The sequence below is a fragment of the Rhincodon typus genome, chromosome 6 (assembly GCF_021869965.1).
Source record: "Rhincodon typus isolate 14 chromosome 6, sRhiTyp1.1, whole genome shotgun sequence".
NCBI lineage: Eukaryota > Metazoa > Chordata > Chondrichthyes > Orectolobiformes > Rhincodontidae > Rhincodon > Rhincodon typus.
Genome location: NC_063337.1, coordinates 91,502,530 through 91,511,832, shown reverse-complemented (window position 1 = coordinate 91,511,832; position 9,303 = coordinate 91,502,530). Strand labels below are relative to the sequence as shown.

General features: G+C 45.7%; 1 long non-coding RNA gene across 1 annotated transcript; it reads right to left on the bottom strand.

The window, feature by feature from the left end:
* Window positions 1–2,141: 2,141 nt before the first annotated feature.
* LOC125483396 lies at window positions 2,142–8,670 on the bottom strand. The gene is made up of 3 exons (XR_007262340.1): window positions 8,561–8,670; window positions 7,528–7,712; window positions 2,142–5,955 (listed from the first exon to the last, which is right to left on the bottom strand). It is a non-coding gene; the product is annotated as an uncharacterized LOC125483396 (long non-coding RNA).
* Between the last annotated feature and the right edge of the window lie 633 nt (window positions 8,671–9,303).

Below are 9,303 nucleotides of genomic sequence, written 5' to 3'. Positions count from 1 at the left end.
CCTTGACCTGTCCGTCCTCCCTGGACTGACCTATTCCCTCCCTAACTCCTCACCTACACTCACCTTTACTGGCTCCATCCCCGCCTCTTCGACCTGTCTGTTTCCTCTCCACCTATCCTCTCCTCTATCCATCTTCTATCTGCCTCCCCCTCTCTCCCTATTTATTTCAGAACCCCCTTCCCCTCCCCCATTTCTGATGAAGGGTCAAGGCCCGAAATGTCAGCCTCTCTGCTCCTATGATGCTGCTTGGCCTGCCGTGTTCATCCAGCTCTGCACCTTGTTGTCTCGGATTCTCCAGCATCTGCAGTTCCTACTATCTCTGATTCAATGTTAGGTGTGAAGCCTTGTTTAGAATCTGTTTGTGTTATGGTTTGGAGTCAGACTGGTTTTATTTCTAAAACAGGAATTTATAAAATGCCACATTGACTGGCTATATATAAATTGTGTGCTTTTTGAACAAAATAGAATGTATCTGCAAGTACAAAATCGCCCCATAGCTTTACCTGTGTGTGTGTGTGTGTGTGAGAGAGAGAGAGAAAGTGTGTGTGTGTGTGGCGGCGGGGGGGGGGGAGAGAAAAAGAGTGTGTGTGTATGTGTGTGTGTGTTTGTGTGTGGGAGAGAATGTGTGTGTGTGTGCATATGTGTGTTTGTGCGTGCGTACACGTGGGCATATGAGAGAGAATCTGTGTGAGAGCGTGTGTGTTCGTGTTTGAGGTGAGTGTGTTTGTGTGAGTGAGTCTGTGTGTACGTGTATAGTGTGGTGGGGTCACCTATAGTGCGACATGAACCCAAGATCCCTGTTGAGGCCTTCCTCATGGATACCGAACTTGGCTATCAGCCTCTGCTCGACCACTCTGCGTTGTTGTGTATCCTGAAGTCTGCCTTGAAGGATGTTTACCCGAAGATCCAAGGGCGAATGTCCTCGACCGCTGAAGTGTTCCTCCATTGGGAGGGAACATCCCTGTTTGGCGATTGTTGTGCGGTGTCCATTCATCCGTTGTCGTAGCGTCTGCATGATCTCACTAATATACCATGCCTCGGGGCATCACTGCCTGCAGTGTATGAGATAGAGAACGTTGGCCAAGTCATATGAGTACTTGCCGTGCACATGGTGGGTGGTGTTCCCACGTGTGATGGTAGTGTCCATGTTGAAGATCTGACATGAATTGATTAGGTTGCCATGACAGGGTTGTATAGTGTTGCAGTTGATGTTGTCTGAAGGCTGGGATGTCTGCTGCGAACAATGGTCTGTTCAAGGTTTGGCGGTTGTTTGAAGGTGAGATGCTCATCGTCATCGTTAATGTGTTGAAGGCTGCGAAGAACATGGCGTAGTTTCTCCGCTCCCAGGAAGTACTGGGTGACGAAAGGCATCCTTTTGGGCGTATCCCGTGTCTGTCTTCTGAGGAGGTCATTAAGGTTTTTCACTGTGGCATGTTGGAACTGGCGATCGATGAGTATCATATCCTGCTCCTATGAGGGCGTCCTTCAACACCTTCAGGTGTCTGTCTCGTTCCTCCTTATCTGAACAGATCCTGTGTATGCGTACGGCTTGTCCGAAGGGGATGGCTGTTTTAATATGTTTAGGGTGGAAGCTAGAGAAACACAGCATGAGGTTATCCGTACAGAGCCCTGATGGAGATGCGTGTGTCCGAGAATGATACTGATTCTGAAGAGTAGTGCATGGTAAGTCTGATGGTGGGATGAAACCTGTTGATATCACTATGTAGTTGTTTCAGTGATTCCTCGCCAGGAAGAAAATGTTGTCAATGTATCTGGTGTATAGCATTGGTTGGAGGTTCTGTGCAGCAAAGAAGTCTTATTCGAACCTGTGCATGAAAATGTTGGCATACTGGGGAGCAAATTTAGTCCCCATGGCTGTTCCATGTGTCTGGAAGGAAAACTGGTTATCAAAGGTGAAGATGTTGTGGTTGAAGATGAAGTGGATGATGCACAATTGTGAAATGTCCCCAGCACCTTACCATTAAGTATATATGTCCTGCCCTGATTTACCTTTCCAAAATGCAGCACCTCACATTTACCTAAATTAAACTCCATCTGCCATATCCTGGGGAGTGTTGCTGGACAAAGACATCTTAGAGTGCAGGTTCATAGTTCCTTGAAACTGGAGTCACAGGGGATTTTCTGGCTCCAATATCAGGTGGGATAAAGCTGGTCAGAGGGTAGTAACACAACAAAAATACAGAAGCAACAGCATGAAAGCTGAAAATCTCTCTCAACTAATAAAACATTAGAAGATTCCATGATAAAGGAAGATGAGGATATTAAGCCTTGGAATTCCTGCTTTAAGCCTCTCCACCTCTGTGTTCTTTGAAGACACTCCTGGAACTCATTGGAAGTGGGAGTTGATTACAGAGTAGTGAGGGCAACAGGACATTTGGGTCTTCAGAGAATGATGGGACCACAGTTTATCGCCTTAACCAATGAGATTTATTACAATTGCATTGAAAACGGATAGCAATATTCAACTTACATCATTTAACTTTAATTCCTGAGACTTCCATGGACTAAAATTGTTTCTAAAAAGGTCTCAGCCTAAAATGTCCACTGTGATCATCTTCTAAGCCCAAACCACCCACACTTGGGTGACTGTCCGTGTGGAGTTTGCACGTTCTCCCCATGTCTGTGTGGGTTTCCTCCGGGTGCTCCGGTTTCCTCCCACAGTCCAAAGATGTGCAGGTTAAGGTGGGCTGGCCATGGGAAATACAGGGTTACAGAGTAGGGGTTAGGTCTGAGTGGGATGATCTTCGGAGGGTCGGAGTGGACTGAATGGGCTGAATGTTCTGTGTCCACACTGTAGTGATTCTATGAATTGTTTTCGTCATTCAGTTCTTTGCCTCCTGATTCTTGTTGACCATCTCATCAGCTTTCTCAGCATGATGGTCTGCTCCATAAACCAAAAGCCCTATCGCCTTTTCTGCTTTTCACTTCTTACCCATTAGACTCTGAACAAACACAACTATATCCTTAAATAGGTCACTGTCCCCTTTCTCCAAACATTCTCTGAATCAAACCTGGGTCCCTGGTGCTGAGAGGCGGCAGTGCTAACCACGGAGATACCGCGCTGCCTGATAATTGCAGCAGAAAGATCGGGGATAAATGGGCTAAAGTGGCAGGCTTGTACATTAGAGGTCATCTGCCTGAATGCATTGCAGATCATATCTGTCCTGGAAGAATAACATTTCAGTTACTTCTTGGGCACTTCACTATTCCCAGGATTCAACATCGAGATCTGCAACTTTAAAGTACAACCTCTATACTCCATTTTTCTTACATCCCCCTCTCTGCCCTGGCTGGGTCTTATGTGTATCTTTTTGCCTACCTCTCAGCAGAGTGGGCCCATTGTCTCCTTTCCACAGCTAATAGTTACCTGTATTCAACATATTTAGCTCTCTTTTTCCACAATTATCACTGACTTTGTCTTTTGCTCTACGCATGTTCACTATCTGCTGCACTTGCTTCCCCTTCCTGCTCTGTCACAAACATAAAAATCACCAATTTCCACCTCCTTTCACTGTGAAAGAAGAGTCATACGGGGCTTGGAATGTTAACTCTGTTTCTCTCCACACCGGTGCTGCCAGACCTGCTGTGTTTCTCCAGCTCTTTGTGTTCTTATTTTAGATTTCCATCATCTGCAGTATTCTGCTTTTATTTAGTACAGCCTATCTCGTCTGCATGCAGAAGGAGCTTTCATTGACGTGAAACAACTCAAACAAGAGCTGATGGAACAAGACAAACAAGAGGCTCACCATTCAAGAGAAACAGTTAAATAGAGGTGTTGAATCCTCTGCATAAATTCAGAAAGTTGGAATTACAAGGGAAATTGGGCAGACAAAAAGCATTAGTCCTGGCTGACACGAACAGAGGTAAACTCCCCTTTTGTGACAGTATATTCTAACTGCTTGTGTGTCTGATTACAAAAGAAAACATTCTGAACCCCACTCCCACTACAAATAAGGTTGACAAAGAAAAGAGAAAAATTGAGATTAAAATGTTTAGAAAGAATTAAAAAAGTTAGAAGGCAAACAGCTTTGATATGCAAAAGAAAAATGAAGAAACTTGTTTCTGAGGGTGAGAAGCTTGGTTTTGTATTTTAATGAGATATAAATCTTCTCTGCTTGAAGCTGATTTTCTTGAGCGTTTGCAAGTCACTGAACTAAATGTTAACTCTCTGTGATCTGCTCTTGTATGTTGTTTTACAATTGTTCCCCGGTTGTTAAATAGTGTCTTACATGTATTTGAAACATATTTGTATTTTAATCCATTTCAAATTTAAACTTGTTTTTCTTCTCCCCCAGAGCTCAAGATCTGAGGATACGTTTTGCACTTTAAGTTTATAACTTATAGCAGTTCATATTTCTACAGCGTACGGAAATACAAAGCAGGAGATATTAAATGACAAAAGTAGAAGGTGCGAGGCCAAGTGGATGGTAATGGGACAAGAAAAAAAACAAAAGACATCTCCACAGCACGTGTAAATGATATTATGGAATCATTAGCAATACATTTTGTTAACATTTAAAAGGTAAGTACATGAAGAGGAAAGGTTTGGAGGGATATGGACCAGGTGCAGGCAGGTGGGACTAGTTTTGGATTATGTTCGGCGTGGACTGGTTGGACCAAAGGGTCTGTTTCCATGCTGTATGACTCTATGACAACTTAAATTAGCTTGTTAACAACCTCAACTACTCTTCAAATCTTTTCCTGGGTGAGAGATATCCTTAGTGCTTTATTAACACTCCAAATATTCATTTATATACTGTAGTGAATAAGTTCCACAGCTTCTCTTCTCCTTAAATAGCATTTAAAACTATAAAATGGTTAACTCATTTATGTGCTTATTAGGAGCAGAAGTAGACTGTTCAGGCAGATCGGGTCTGTTCACCATTTCATGAGCTCACAGCAGATCATATCACCCTCAACTCCACTTTCCTGATACCCCTTGATTCCTTTACTGGTTAGAAATCTGTCCATCTCAGTCTTAGATGTACTTAATGACCCAGCCTCGAAAGCACTTTGTGGTAAAAAATTCCACAGAGAGAACACTCTCTCCAACTCCAGTAAACATTTCCTTAGATGAAAAGATCAACCTATTCACAGTATTCTAGGTGTGGTCTGTCTAGTGTTTTGTGTAGTTTTAGCAAGATTTCCCTATTTTAAGACACTATTCCCTTTGAAATAAAGGTCAACATTCTATTTGCCTTCCCAATGATCTGCTGAATTTGTCTGCTAACGTTTTGTGATTTAAGTATGAGACTCCCATATCCCTCTGTGCTTCATCTCTCTGAAGGTTTTCTCTATTAAAATAATACTCAGCACTGGCACCTACTGAATATACCTGTTGGGTTCGTAATAGGATTGCGTCTCATTCATTCAAGCAGATTTGCAAAGTGACAGTATGAAACTGAGGTTTAAAATATGAACAGTTTTGCCATGCACTACTCTTTGGAAAGCAGTGATCCATGCCATTAAATGGAGCTCAAAATGGCATTGTTAGATCTTGCTATTCATAAATACCTCTGTGAGAATTTCCCTCATGTTGACAGTCCTGGTTGGCAGGATGGGCTAATATAATTCATCATTTGTTTGCCATGATTCTTCGGTGTCCAGAGCTAAGAGGTTTGACTGCTTCGGGACAATATTCCAGAGGTAGGTTTGTGTTCATATGTGTTCTATTGTGGATTATGCATTGGACCATGAGATTCAGCGTTTCAGATAATCCCAAAGCATACAACAGGGGGAAGCGGTGCTGTAGCAGTAATGTCACTGGCATCATGACTCACTGGAAGTCAAGTCCCACTGCTCTCAGAGTCACCACAAATATTGAATGTTAATGAAACTCCTGACAATCCTAAACAAAAAGCAAAAGAACTGCGGATGCTGCAAATCAGGAACAAAAACAAAATTGCTGGTGAAGCTCAGCAGGTCTGGCAGCATCTGTGAAGAAAAAAAACAAGAGTTAATGTTTTGGGTCTGGTGACCCTTCCTCATCCCTGGGCAATTTAGCATGGCCAATCCACCCAACCTGCACATCTTTACACTGTGGGAGGAAACCCACACAGACATGGGGAGAATGTGCAGACTCCATAGAGTCAGTCACCCGAGGCTGGAATCGAACATGTTTCCCTGGCACTGAGCCGACAGGGCTAAGCACTGAGCCACCATGCTGCCCAGTTCTATCAAACATGTTAAAAAGCCTAAAGAAAGGAATGTAACTAGGTGAACTATCTGGCATTGGTCTAGACATTTGAATGACAATGGTAAACCTAGCCCTGCCAACTCTGCAAATATTTTCTTGCTAATATCTGGGAGGTCATGGGAGAGCTGTCCCTCAGGCTAGTCAAGCAACAGCCTGTCAGAGTCATATTCTCCAAATCATACCTTGCAGCCAATGTCCTCATGAGGTCTTCAAACTGGACTTCAGAACCCATGAAATTTCATGGAATTGGGTCAAACATCAGGAAGGAAATCCCCTTCTGATTACCATCAACGGCACCACCATTCATCAGCTAGTGAATCAGTATACCACATGGAGGAAGCACTGAGACTGGCAATGGCACAGAATGTACTCTGGATAGCAGACTTCAATGTCTGGCAATAGGAGTGGCTCGGTAGTGCCATTATTGATTGAGCTGGTTGAGTCCTGAAGGACATAATTGTAAAAGTGAGACTGCGGCAGGTGGTCAGGGAACCAACAGGAGGAAAAACTTACTTCACCCTGCCCTCACCAATCCATCTGTTGGTGATGCATTTGTTCAATACAGGAGTGCCCATCACATGGTCCTTGTTTGACAAACACCAGTCTTCACATGGAGAATCCCTTCTATTCATGTTGTGTGGCACTACCACTGAGCTGAATGGGACAAACTTCAATCAGATGGAGCAACTCAAATCAGTGCACCCATGAGGCACTGTTTGTCTTCAAACAGAACTGTATTCAACCACAATCTGTAGCATCTTGGCTTGGCTCATCACCTGCTATACCATTACCATCAAATCAGGGGATCAGCAAAGGGGTTCAATGAAGAATACCAGAGGGTGTACCAGGAACAACACCAGACATGCCAAAAAATAAGGTGCCAACCTGGTGAAGCTACAGGACTACCTGCGTGAGCAGCATGCAAGAGACAGCCAAACAAACCAAGGATTAATGGATCCGATCTACACTCTGCAACCCTGCTGCATTCAGTTGTGTATAATGGTGAACAATTAAACAACTCACTGGAGTTTGAGGCTGCACAAATATTTTCATCCACAATGATGAGGAACCCAGCACATTAGTGCAAAAGATAAGTCTGAAGCATATGCAACAACTAGAAACACAAAGCGGATGATCCATTTCGGCCTCCTCCAAAGGGCCCCAGCATCATGGATGCCAATCTTAGCTAACTTGATTCACTCCATGTGTTTATTTAAGATACGGCTGGAGGTATTGGGCATTACAAAGACTGTAAGCCCTGACTACATTCCATTAATAGTAATGAAGACTTGCTTTAGAATTTGCCATACCGCTAGCCAAGTTGTTCCAGTAGCGGTCTTCTCTCTGGCATCCTGAGGACTTCACAATTCCAACCGGAAGACATTCCAGCACCCTCTGGTGTCACAAGATATAATTGCCACCACTAGAAGTGGCCTCCAGCCTCCCCTGGTGGCGGGAGATCATCATTGCACCCACTGGTGTACACTCGAGCAACCTGTGGGGTAAGTAAAGCTTCACTAATTGGAATTTAGAAGAATGAGAGACAACCTTATCGAAGCATACAAGATTCTTGGGGGAATTGAAAGGGTAGATGTGGAAAGGTTGTTTGTCCTTGTGGGAAAGTCTAGGACCACAGGGCATAATCTCAGAATAAGTGGTCACACAATTAATAGATAGGGATAACTTCTTCCCTCAGAGGCTGGTGAATCTGTAGAGTTCATGATGCAAAGGACTATAAAAACATTCAAGATAGGATTTTAATACATGTGATATTCAAGGGTTGTGGAAAATGAAGTTTAGTATTATCAAATCAGCCAGGATCTCATTAAATAATGGTACAGATTCAGTGGGCTCAATAGTCTACTTCTGCTTCTAGGTCTTGTCATCCCTGCAACTTCAGAAAATCACTGGTCCTCACTGCACCCAATGGAAGCAGCTCCAGCGCCCTCTGGCAGTTGGAGGTCCTCACTGCACCCAATGGAAACAGCTCCAGCGCCCTCTGGCAGTTGGAGGTCCTCACTACCCTGATGAAGACGAAGAAGGGTCTAGGCCCGAAAGGACAGCCTTCCTGCTCCTCTAATGCTGCTTGGCCTGCTGTGTTCATCCAGCTCTACACCTTGTTATCTCTGAAAGCCCAGCGTGTTGACTTCACAGACCTCTAAAAACCCCATCACCAACTGCCACAGCCTTTTCCTCCCGATGGACCTCTTTTTAAATGGGACTGGGTCACAGACGTTCGAACCGGACTGCGTTAATTATAAGTCCTAATTAATTATCTGTAATTGATTAATCATATATACGTGATCATAGAGCCTGAACCACTGACAAGCAAACCCTTCCTACCTGGTTACCCTAAATCCTGCCCGCCCGCTCTAGCCGCACCCCCCTCTACCGTTCGGCGGTCTCCGTGAATGACAGCAGCGGGATTAGGTCGATCATGGAGCCCCGCCCTTCGCTGCCTTCTGGCCCCACCTCAATACATTAGGCCCCTCCTTCCATCCGAACAGGTCCTGCTCCTAACCGCGCCCTCGGGCGGCAGGAGGTGGACATTGACGCCCATTCACCGGGCCTTGGCCCCGCCTGCTTGACAATTGCACTCCGCCCCTGGTTTCCACTCCGCCGACAGCGCCACCAGGAGGCCGGAAGTCCCAGGTCCCGCGAAATGGCGGCGGTTTCGGGGGCGGGGTGGTGAATGGGGAAGCCACGCTCCCTTTGCCCCGCCTCCGGCTGCAGCGCCGCCGGGAGGCGGGAGGTACCAGGTCCCGTTCCCCCAGTGAGCGGAGCTGGTTCCCCGGTCTCGGTCACTGTTCCCCTCGACTGGCGGCAGAGTCAGTCACTTCCAGTCCTTTTCGTTCACTTTTTCCTGTCCCGCCCCCGCTCCCCGCTGTCCTCAACCCAACAAAACAATTCGTGTCGGAGGTTGTGGGGGTTTATGAGACCGGGCCGCACTCCATTCGGGGGCTGAGGCTTGGGGCCTAACCGCCCCCCCCCCCCCCCCCCCCCCAAAACCCCCCTGGCTGAGGCGCTCGGTCGGTGTCGATTCCTTCAGGAGACTCGGGCAGTCGCCCCCCGCCCCGAGCCCAGCC